The following is a 12,703-nucleotide window of genomic DNA, read 5'->3' on the forward strand; positions in this document are numbered from 1 at the left end:
AATAGGTGGGCACGGGCTGATATCTTGCGTGATGTCATCGGGGTTTCCGTCCCACCGATCTGACTCGCGGTTTTCACGATTCTCGTTCGTTTATGATGTGAATCATCGCCGGCGAAGGAGAACTCGCTCATATCGTCAAAGAAGGACAACACCGTCGCAGCAATCCAACATGGAGTACGTCTCTACTAAAATGCATGATACAATTCGTTATTAGGATTACTTTAACCCTTTCGGCCCTGACATCCTATTACTCGTACACATATAAATATGCAGCTGTTTTTTTTTTTTTTGCCAGACTGGCAAGACTGGCATACAGTTGGCGAAACATGGAAGTGAAAATGGATGCTTCCAGCCTGTGTGCACCACATCATAAGTAGCTCATACTTTCAATTTTATTTGGCGGCTATTGTATAATAATTGTGGTCTTTTTTTGTTTGTTTTTTCATTTTTGTGCTTCCCAGACACCCCAAAGGTAGAACATCTCACAAAATAAAATTTTCCCATAAAAAAAGAAAATCCAGGGATCCAAGGGTTAAAAGAATATACAGCAGATTCCGACCCCGTCACTTTGTCACGTTTTGTTACAGCGTCGTTTAGATTTGTTTTTTTTTTTACCTCAAGACTGACAAAGTGAAAAGACGATTTTACCACAAAATGCCCGGCCTGTCTGATTGGACTCCACTTGCCAGTCCAACAGGAGGTGAATAGACAATGCCGTTCCGTCCCCCTTATGCTAGGTGGCAGTGGTCCTCATAGGGCAACCCAGTTGGGACACCCGCAGGGGTGCTTGGAAAGTGCAGTCCTGTCTCGTTAAGAGAGTGCGGTTTTTGGGGATCTCCTTACTTTGTTTATGGCCCAGAAAACATGGAGTGGCACTGGAAGCATCCGGGGGTCCGACATAAAAGGAGCCCACGGCCTCACATTGGGAGTCAGGAGTCCAGTGGGCGACACTCAGCGGGAGGAAGAGTTTGTTTCTTTTGGGTATTCTGGCTGAACTTTGGAGAGGCGACTGTTTGAATGAATCTCCTTTATTTTATTCCATTAACGAGGGGTGCACTGCTGTGTCTGTGGTTTGGGGCTCTCTGGTGCCCCCTTGTGGTCACAGAGGGTAGAACCTCAAAGGGTTCGCCGAAAGCCTTAATGTGTTTTCAACAGGCCATGCAGGAGGAGCCTTCAACGTGTGGCCAGGACTGGGTGTTATGAAAGCATCGACAACACCAATTCCAAAAAATAAAAAGTTAGGACAGAATGGAAAATGCTATTTAAAAACTAAAAGGAATGATTCAGAAATTTACTTGGACTTGCTTTGAAACAAATTGTGCATAAAGACGAGGCATTTCATGTTTGACCCAATCGACTGCATTGCTTTTTTTTTTTTTTGGGAAGATATTCGTTTATCCTTAAATCAATGTTCCAGAAAATTTGGAATGACAGTCGTCTGGGAATGACAAGTTAATGAAAATAATAATTCTTTGCATTTATATCGCGCTTTTCTCACTACTCAAAGCACTCAGCAACTGCAGGTTAAGGGCTTTGCTCAAGGGCCCAACAGAGCAGAGTCCCTTTTGGCATTTGTGGGATTCGAACCCACGAAGTTGAAATAAAGTGACGTGAAACGGGTGGGGCAATCATGGTTTAGTATATGAGACATATGCATTCAAATGTCATGCCAACAAATGGCACATTACAAACATTAACACTGCTTTTACAAACCCCATATCAAATGGCATATAACAGAGAGATGTGCATGCATGTCATTCCAACAGATGGCACACCACAAAGATTAACACTGCCATGTAGCATATAACAGACATGTTCATTGCCTGTTGCACTGCAATCATTAACGCTGAAGCCTGTCGATTAGTTAGATCTGAGACGGGGGGCACAGCTCATATATACTGTATATGTAAAACAACAAAATGTCTGGTATTTGTGCGCGAGGGTAATGTTGCCTGGTGTCCACAAGAGGGCAGTAATGTCATGTCATTTTCTAACCTACTTCAGCCTATCCCAGGAAGCACAGGGTGTAATGCAGGAACAAACCCTGAACAGGGTGCCAGTCCATTGCCAGGTGGACGCACACACACACACACACACACACTAGGGCCAATTAAGCATTGCCAGTTCACTACCTTCCTGCATGTCTTTGGACTGTGGGAGGAAACCCAACGCAGACACAGGGAGGACCCGGGACACAATGCCTAGTGTCCTAACTGCGAGGCAGCAGCACTACCACTGTGCCACCATGCCACCCTGGGCTACAATGTCTGATAGACAACAAGAGCCACAAAGGAAGAGGGACATAACAGCCAGCATGTCCAGTGAGGAGAGGTTCCAAAATGTATGACGTGCTTTGCATTATTGTGTATTGCAAATCCTGCAATCATCAGGTAGGAATCAACCCTGGGTCAAAATAAATCTGACTGGCACATCTATGGGATGAGAGAGGAGAACCAGAGCACAGACTGTGTGGACACGGGGAGAACACGCCAACTCCACATAGCAAGTGAGCAGAGTGAGAGAACCCTGCACACCGTGCCAATGTGCCACCCAAGACCAAAATCATCTGTCTGACCCTTCCAAACCCCGCTTATCCAACGCAGGATCGCAGGGAGGCTGGAGTCTATCCCAGCAGGCATCAGGCGCAAGGCAGGAACGACCTCTGGATGGGGTGCCAGTCCATCACTGGAAGACTAAAACCCTAAAAATGAAAGGGCACTGATCCGGTGATATTCAGGAAGCGCTTCAAATTCCCCAATGTCAGGCTGTCATCAGGACTTTTCCAAGTTTCCCAAGCCCCTCTTTATCTACAAGACTGTAAACATGAACAGACAGCAGAGTCTCCGTGGTGCCCGATGCCCAGCAGCTGTCACGTACGGCAGCAGCAGCGCGGCTTGCACTTGGGCCATTGTTGGAATCCGGTGAAAGCTGAAAAAAAAAAACAAACAAACGCTTTTTCTAATTTTAGGACGGAAAACTGAACCAACGAGAATAAGGGAAGAGGGTCTGCCGCCGTACCTTTTTTTTTTCCTTGAAGGACGCCACTCCGCAGGCCAAGCTCAGAAAGTGCGCAGTAGGAAGTGCGGGAGGCTGCTTTCCCGAGGAAGAATCCCTAGGAGGCACGCGGCCCTGCGGGCCCACATGACGCGCGCACCGCATCCTCGCTCTTGGTGATGTGACACTCGGATACAAGGATGTCGGAGGATTTGGCAAACACGACAACAAATCCTTATGGACTGGCAGGGGGTGAGGGGCACGAAAACCGAAGCGTAAACCAGGAACTCGTAGAAAACGTCCTACGTGAGTGGCTGGGGCCTGAGTGGCCGGGTGGATTGATTTAGGGAGTGCTCCTTTCTCCCTTCACCTTTCTCTCACCTTCTCTCGCTTTCGCTCTTCTTCCTACGAGCCTGGCAGTTGGCACTCTCACCTTGAGCGAGTTTGGGTTATCCCCAAATGCAAAGCCCCCAGCTACACTCCATCCTTCTCCACTCCCCTCCTGGCCACTTCTTCATCTCCCTCTCACCCCAAAACCCATTTCCTGCCTGCTGCAAAGGAAGTCCCCCTGCTGTTCCCTCGGGTCTCTTGGTGCCACACGTGAGCGTGGGCAGCATGTGTTATGCAAGTGTAGTACGCCGCCAGGGCAGCCAGTACGACTCCTCCCCTCTACTCACTTCATTAACTTCATCAGGTATTCATTCAAAAAACACACACACACACACACACTCCAGCTGGCAGCGTGCCCGGGCTGGGCTGACTGGGGTGGGGGGAGGGGCCAGACACAGCATGCAGCCCAAGAGGTGTTCAACCAGAGCAAGGTAACAAAGTCTGCTCTCTCCAGTCAGTCTGTGTCACAGTCGCCGGCGTGTGCGTGACAAGTGCGTCCTCGAGTAACCTTCACGCTGAGGACTCATTACACGTGGCAGAATCATCTCCCACCTTCTGAACGCTCGGCTGGCAGGCGACTTTGCCCGCCGTTCAACCAGCTACCCAAGAACGTTTGTGTAAAATATAAGTATGCAAATGATGGGTAATCCGAGTACTCCACTGCCCTCCCTGCCTTTGCCAGTGGTCCACCTTAATGAAGGGACGTGTGTCTATCTGGTTTCCTTGTCTCTGTCATTCCAACTGAGAAAGCATCACAAACATTTATTGTACTAAAATGCATATTTCATTCCAACAGGTGGTGCATTACAAACATTTGTAGTAATACATTACATTGCATTCATCTTTCCAACAGGTGGCTCATCACAAACATTACCACTACTTTTATGCTCCCATACCAAATGGCATATAACAGACACCCATACTGTAAACGATAACGCCGAGGTCTACATTAATTACGTGGATTACAACCCGTTTTACATACTGTATATTCTATAGGTGGCTAGTCCACCTTAATAAAAGGATAAGTATCTGTGTGCCCATCCAGTTGCTATGTCTCTGTCATTCCAACTGAGGGTGCATCACAAGCATTTGTAGTAATAAACTGCATTGCTTCCATCTTTCTAACAGGTGGCACATCGCAAAGATTACTACTACTTTTATGAATACCATACCCAAATGGCATATAACAGACACCCGCACTGTAAACGTCGAGGTCTACGTCGATTACCTTGATTTCAATCTGTCATATATAGCTACAACAGCTAGTCCACTATAATAAAGTGAAAAGTGTCTGTGCATCAGTCCAGTTGCTATGTGTCTGTCGTTTCAACTGAGGGCGAATCACAAACATTTCTAGTACTAAATTGTATTGCATTCATCATTCCAACAGGTGGCTCATCACAAACATTACCACTACTTTTATGCTCCCATACCAAATAGCATATAAGAGACACCCATACTGTAAATGATAACACCGAGGTCTACATTAATTACGTGGATTACAACCCGTTTTACATACTGTAGGTTCTATAGGTGGCTAGTCCACCTTAATAAAAGGATAAGTATCTGTGTGCCCAATCAGTTGTTACATCTCTGTCATTTCAACTGAGGGCGTATCACAAACATTTTTAGTATGCATTGCATATTTCATTCCAACAGATGGTGCATCACAAGCATTTCTAGTAATAAATGACATCGCATTCATCTTTCTAACAGGTGGCACATCACAAAGATTACTACTACTTTTATGAATACCATACCCAAATGGCATATAACAGACACCTGCACTGTAAACGTCGAGGTCTACGTCGATTACCTTGATTTCAATCTGTCATATATAGCTACAACAGCTAGTCTACTATAATAAAGTGAAAAGTGTCTGTGCATCAGTCCAGTTGCTATGTGTCTGTCGTTTCAACTGAGGGCGCATCACAAACATTTCTAGTACTAAAATGTATTGCCTTTGTCATTCCAACAGATGGCGCATCACAAACATTAACACTGCTTTTACGAATCCCTTACCAAATGGCACATAAGAGAGACACAGGCATTGTATGGCCCACTGCAAATGTTAATGGTGAGGTTGACATTGATTGTTTCGCTTTCAAACTGTCTTACATGGGTAGCACAGCAAGTCCATCTTAATAAAAGCATAAGTGTCTGTGTGTCCGTCTGGTTGTTACGTCTCTGTAACTCCAGCTTTGGGCACATCACAATCTTTTGCACATGGAACGAAAATGCATTGCGTGTGTCATTCCAACAGATGGTGTATCACAAACAATAACATTGCGTTCAAATCAATTTTATTACTACATGACTTCCAATAGATGGTGCACTGCAAACATTAACGCTGAGGTCTACATTGATTATTTCGGTTTCAACCCATTTTACATGGTTAGCACAGCTAGTCCACCTTAAAAAAGGATAAGTGTCTGTCACAAATATTTACTATATTCTCTGGTTACCCTCTCAATATAAGGAAACTTTTTTGTGTGTTTTTGGATTTATAGTTTCGTAGTCAGGTTCCCATTTAGAGGGTCTTCTTCCATTACAGCATAAACTTTGTTAGCTCTGCTCTGCATGAAATCATGAGATTAAAAATATTACCGCCCATCATTGCAAACTACATGACTTAAGTGAGATAAATACAAATATATTGTTAGATCTACATATGTTTAGGTGGTGTGTTTCAGACATTTTATTTGGACTGTTTTCCTTCCCCGACACAAGATGGCGCTCTGGGGATAGTTACAAAGTCCTTCTCTATCCAAACTGCTAGGTGGTCATTTTTGGCCACTGGAATATTTCTCGAGTCCCGGAGCTGGGGGGCCGCAGCAGCTGATCATTTTTTTAGCTCTTCTTTTTTTTTCAAATCATGAACTAATAGGAGCTCCTTCATTGTTCTTCAAGTGAATGGAGGGCTTTCAAAGAGTCAGGACCCTTCATGGTTTCTTTTTATTATTTTTTTCCGTTAACCAGCAGCCAAACAGAAATCAGCTGCTTGTGAGCCAACAGCTGCCCGGAAGTCTCAAACTTAATTCCTGCATTTTTTAAAAATGAAACGGATCTAGGAGTGGCATTGGTGACGCACAGGTTAGCACGGCCGCCTGACAACTCCCGTCAGACAATAATACGGCTCAAAGTGGTCCCTTTTGCTAACTTGAGCCCACCACCGTTGTGTCACCGGTAAACTCAGTGATGGTGAAGGCAGCCGTACACTCGTGAAGGGATGAGGGGCTGAGTACACGGCTCCAGGGGGCCACCATTGCTTAGCGTGACTGTCTGGGGTCTCTCAGCCACACAGGGGAGTGTTGTAGCCCACCAGACCCAACATCCCTATGAAGCTCTGGGGGCTGATGGTGTGGAAAGTTGAACGAGAAGCATTCCAAGGGTCTCTTGTGCGCAGATGAAGATGAAGAGCAGATGATATGGCAACTTCAGTGGAGCAGTTTGGTCGTTAGGAGGGGGTCATGTGACATGGGAGGTCATGATGGCCGGTGCGAGCACTACAGGGTGACAGTCACTGAGGCCGACACACAGGACTCACTTGGGGACGAGGGCTACGCTGACAATGTCTGTAAAGATGTCCGATGGCTGGTGGGCTCTGAGCACTCGTCTGCTCCAGCAGCTTGGGGTTCGTCTCACATCGGCAGCGGACAAGCACAGCACCTGCTCTTCCTGATGAAGGATGGACTTCCTCACAGGTCTGTCATTCAGGGCGTCTAGAAATGATTTAGAACATCTGGAAGGAAAGCACCCCCAGTGTGGTCTTACAGGGTCTATGTGCCTTTGCAGACCTCCAAATAAAAATGATGTTATGGAAATACAGACACACACACGTGACCAAGTTAGCAAATAAGCTCACTTTGGGTCTGAATGGAACCGCAAGGTGGCATTGCCAATCTCCATGCCACCCCTCACTCCATCTTAATTAAAAAAACGCATTCCCAGACAAGGCCCTCACCAGCATGGCAGACACGAGGCGCATCAGAATTAGTCAGCATCCCGTGAACTCGGGCGACTCTCCTGACGTGTTGGTGGAGCAGCTGGCGCTCCTGATAAATGGAGGGTCGCTCCGCTCTCCTGTCGCAAAGTGGGGGGAGTCACGCCACTCTCTGGGTTGGGGGGTCTCATCTTACTAACAGGCTCAAGCCCCAGAATGCTGATTTCATACATCTTTAGTGAGCACTTTGGCGTCGCCCTACTCCTTTTCAAGGAGGCCTGTGTGCCAATTAGGCTGCCATTCTCTAAACAAATCGCACTTGGCAAGGAGCCGAGCCTCAAGGAACAAGAGCCGAGGAGCCCGGCCGTTCCTTTAGCTGGTAGCTCTGCCATGTCTGTCGGTGAAGCCACCTGTATGGCTTTGTAGAAGAGCCCTGGTAAGGGAGAGCGATGGCACAATGCAAGCGTGAGTAAGAAATCACCAGAGCCCAAGAAAACGTCTAATGGCAAAATAAGAAGACCACCATTTGGAAGAGATGTCACAAACGAGAAAACTGCACTGTGCACGGACTAAAGAAGGCAACACTTCGAGTAAGCTGTGGTGCCCACTGCCACTTAACTGTCTAAGAAATTGCTCAAACAAAAAGGAACCAACAGGAAGGGGCACAGTCACATAAATGACACTGCGAAAATGGCAAGAAGGGTCCGGCTGAGGCCCACAGCATCATAAGAAATGTGACAAGCGAGAGGAGACCATTCAGTCTGAGCTAGTCGCTCAGCTGCCTCCCAGTATCTCCTCCAGGTCCTTCTTAAAGGTTCTCGAGGTTTTCCGCTTCACCTCCATGTCTCTTTAGTTGTGTTCCACATTCCCACAATTCTTTGCATAAAGAAGTGCTTCCTGGCTCCTTAATTGTCATTGGTGTCTTCAAGCACGTGGCCCTCCTACTACATGACATGCCCACTAAAGGTCAACGCCCTACATGAGCTTTTGAATTGAAGACCCACCTCTGCCACTCATTTACTGGTCAAGAGTCCTGTCTTCAATTCAAAAGCCGCTTCCCAACTGAATCTGTTTTGCTCCGGGTGCATTAGTCCAATATTCTGGAAATATCTAAAAATACATGAAATTGGCTCGTTGTGAGAATATGACTGGATGACTCGACACAGGGACTATGGGACAAAAGTTTCCATTGACATATATGATCCGAATGTAACAGGCGCACGTCCCGTAGATAATAAATATGATCAAGATTTATATTTTGTGCTGTGATCCAGCATTGGTCCCCATAGTAACTTGGTTACCTCTGTTCAGTTTTTCTTGGCCGTCACTACAAACCCACATGGGGTAAGTAACCTACAAAAATATCATTTCTGGGTGGGGTACAGAAGGTGTCTGGTCACAGGGGGTCTTCTATAGCTCACCATGTCCACCTGCTTAATCCAATTACAGTACTGGGTAGCTGCATTATCAGTAGAAGTTATTCAGCATTAAGGGGGGCACACTGAGGTGATTCGGGTATCTGATTAGGGTTCCTCCTGGGTGATTTGGGCACGTCCAACCAGGAGGAGACCTCGGGGCAGACCCAGGACGAGCTGCAGAGATGACACCCCCTAGGGGGTGGGTTAGGCTGGAGACACAACGGCATCCGGCTGGAGGCTTTGGAGGGTAAAAGGGACGTCTGGGCATTTTCACTTAGACTTCGGTCCCACAACTCCGACCAGATAAGCGGATCTATCTATCTATTATATAGTGCCTTTCACATCTGTCTATCTATTTATCTATCTATCTAAAAGTAACCTTCTGATCTATCTATTATATAGTTCCTTTGATATCTACCTACCTATCTAATAGTACCCTTCTGATATATCTATATAGGGCCTTCTTACACAGTCTTACACATCTATCATGTAATGCCTTTCATGTATCTATCTATCTGTCTATCTAATAATACCCTACTGATCTATCTATATAGTGCCTTTCATACATTTGTCTGTCCAATTTTACCATTCTGATCTATCTATCTATTATATAGTGCCTTTCATATCTATCTATCTAATAGTACCCTTATGATCTATCTATATAGTGCATTTCACGTATCTATCTATCTGTCTATATCTGTCTGTTTACCCTTCTGATCTATCTATCTTTTACACAGTGCCTTACACATCTGTCATGTAATGCTTTTCACGTATCTATCTATCTATCTATCTATCTAATAGTACCCTACTGATCTATCTATATAGTGCCTTTCACGTATCTATCAATCTATCTATCTATCTAATAGTACCCTACTGATCTATCTATATAGTGCCTTTCATACATCTGTCTATCCAATTTTACCCTTCTGATCTATCTATCTATCTATCTAATAGTACCTTTATGATCTATCTATATAGTGCCTTTCACATCTCTCTATCTTTCGATCTATCTCATAATACTCTTCTGATCTATCCATCCTTTTCTGGGGGTTGTTGTAGGCCTAGACGTCAACAAGGGAACCAATGCTGGACGTGGTGACAAATCTCAAAAGAAAACCATAACATGACAGCAGTACGAGCCACGAGTCGCAGAGAATCCAGCCGCAGGTTAGGGCTGATCCGTTAGTCCAGTCTGCCCACAGTCCTACCGCTCAGACAGATGGCTCACAGAACCTGGCGGAAGGCCACGCGCCATAGCACTAAGACCTCCAGGATTTGGAGGACTCCTTCAACAATAACTGAATGAGGACTTCTACCACCTACCTCAGATAAGAAAATGCAGATAAGCCACGTTATTTATCACCTGAAGAAGAAGCCTCTGCTAGGCGCTCCTGGCGTTAGACTTTCAGACAGCGGGCTGCCATTTCCGACGTCGTCATACCCTGAAGCCTTCCATTACTATTTATAGTTAAAGACATGTTAGCAAGACGGCAACAACCTCGACTTACTCAAACAGTGACGGAAAATGTACAAGGTATGGGCTACTGTACCTCTGGTGTTGCTTTCCTTGCTTTCCATTTGCACGTCGAACGCCTCATCTTTGCAAAACGTTACATAAGACCACCCTGTTGCCATGGAGCTCACCTTCATTGCACTCCAGATGACTATAAAAAAAACATGGGATCCATCCAGACTTCAGACGAGACGTACAGTACAAGCCAGAGACTCGGTGAAGGACGCATTTTCAGTTTACATCCACCCAGCCAATTGGAAAACCAATACAAGTTCATAGGGGTAGCTGGAGCCAAACATGGAGGGGATGACCGTCCATCACAGAGGACACTCACTGACAGCCTAACAATAGGGGGTCTTTGGGATGTGGAGGAAACCGACATGGACATGGGGAGAACATGCCAGAAATTGAACTCGGCACTCTGTAGCTACTAACTGCTGTGCTACCAGACCACCTCTGGATTACAATGTGTTTGGACTCTCATGACGGTAATTCAAGCTGCTACACAGCAATGGAAGGCAATCCATCTATTAACGTTCTAACTGAAGAGCGTAGGGGGCAAGGCAGGAGCCAGCAAAGGCAGGACTGGACAGCAGCCTCTCACTGGGCACGAATTAAGGGCCAGCTAATGTAACCCACACTTCTCTGGGATCAGGGGGGTACCCAATGTACCAGTGGAATAACTCACATGGGCACTTGAAGAACATGCAAAACCCAGACAGATTGTGGCTATGCTGGAATTTGAACCCAGGACCCTGGAGGTGCTGAGATGACACAATGAGACCTCTCGATAACATTTGAACACAACAGAACATTTTCACATCTGCTTAATACAATTCAGGATTGAGGGGCCAGTTCTGGGCACAAGGCAGGAAACAGTCCTGGATGGGCTGCCAGTCCATTATACTATAATATACTAGCTGCCCCCCATGGCTTCGCCTGCGTAGTTTTGAAACTGGATAAACTTTAAAAATCAACAAAGAAACAGGTATTGCTAGCTGAGCGGAGGCAAGGAACAATCCAACATGCAGAGGTAGATCGACTCGACTGGAGGCTGGCGCGTGAGTTAGGAGGGCCCCATCTGGCTCCCCACTCCTGACGTCACGCTGCCCCCTCCCTTCGGCCAGCTGCGTGTCTCTCGGATTAGCGTGAATAAATCGCTCCTGTAAGTGAACTATGATACTTTATGCGATGACAGAAGTTGCAAAATCAACTGGAATGTTCAAGCAAATTGTAGAAAAAAATCCAATCTAAATCCGTTAAGTAGTTCTCTAGTGAAAAGCGGACAGACAGACAAATAGATGTTAGATTTAGATTATATTAGAAACATACAGACCACTAATTCTGGCAGGATCAAGGTTCAGGCTGCAGCAGTTTGTGAATTCCAGCAGGTTGCCACACTGCTTAACGGATACCAGAAATGCAATCCTTCTTCTTCTTCCTGTCAAATTTGCTGCAATTTGCCTCATGCTCAGCAGATGTGGCTGCTCTTTTTTTTTTTGTCTTTCTGCCATGTCGCCCTCTCGATCAGTTTCCCTATGTAGTTTGCTGTAGATGTGAACCCCAATGAGTTTGCAGAGGTTACTGCTAGCCTTTTTTATTGCTTCACCAGCATGTATCACATCATAAGCTTGCGCATAACACCCAGAAGAAGGTTCAAGCACCAGTGGTTCTTGAGTAATCATATGACAGATGGACATAACCCTTTGTACTTCATATATGTATATATACATATTGTGGAACAGCAACTCTCTGCAGCCCTTCTTTCCTCGCCCAACACTTCCTATCTCGATTGTATTTGACTGAGCAACCACAGCGAAACTGACCAATCAGAAGAAAGCCAAATTGACCAATCAGAAGAAAACCAAACTGACCAATCAGATTGCTCCAAGGGACCAGACATATGTGTAAGTCTTCCTAACCATATTTGTAATATTCTTTCTCCTGTCTATCCTACATTATGAATAGCGCCTTTCTTGACGACACTGGGTTCAAGGCTGGAACCGACGCTGGACGGGATGCCATTCTGTCGCAGGGCACACCCCCCACACTTTCATATGGGGGCACATTTGGTATAATGCCAATTGCAAAATCAGTAAATGATTACATTTTAGATGTATTTCTGGTATTTTTGTTGTTCACATCTTCAGAGTCTTACATTTAAATTTGTCTCATACGTAAACTCAGATAAATACGGACCGGGCCACAGCAACTGGGTGAGGACATGGCTACTGAGATTGTGACAGCCACACGGCCATTGTGTCACTTAATAGTTTTTAACACCTTCTATCTGCTTGAAAGCGGAGGAAAGACGTCTAGTGATGCCACCTCTGCATGGTATCAGATCTCTACCCACTATTCCTTTTTCCTGTGTAGCTGCAAGATGGCAAAATGAGCTGCCCACCTCCATTCAAACTGCGGAGTCCCTCAGTGTGTTTTAAAAAG

At 45.7% G+C, this 12,703-nt stretch overlaps 1 protein-coding gene across 4 annotated transcripts in view; it reads right to left on the reverse strand.

Moving 5' to 3' along the window:
• Window positions 1-12,703, reverse strand: part of atxn1b (ataxin 1b) — a 180,252-nt gene that overhangs the window by 13,495 nt on the left and 154,054 nt on the right. The gene's annotated exons all lie outside the window — the stretch shown is intronic.

Source organism: Polypterus senegalus, chromosome 16 (assembly GCF_016835505.1).
Source record: "Polypterus senegalus isolate Bchr_013 chromosome 16, ASM1683550v1, whole genome shotgun sequence".
Classification (NCBI taxonomy): Eukaryota; Metazoa; Chordata; class Cladistia; order Polypteriformes; family Polypteridae; genus Polypterus; species Polypterus senegalus.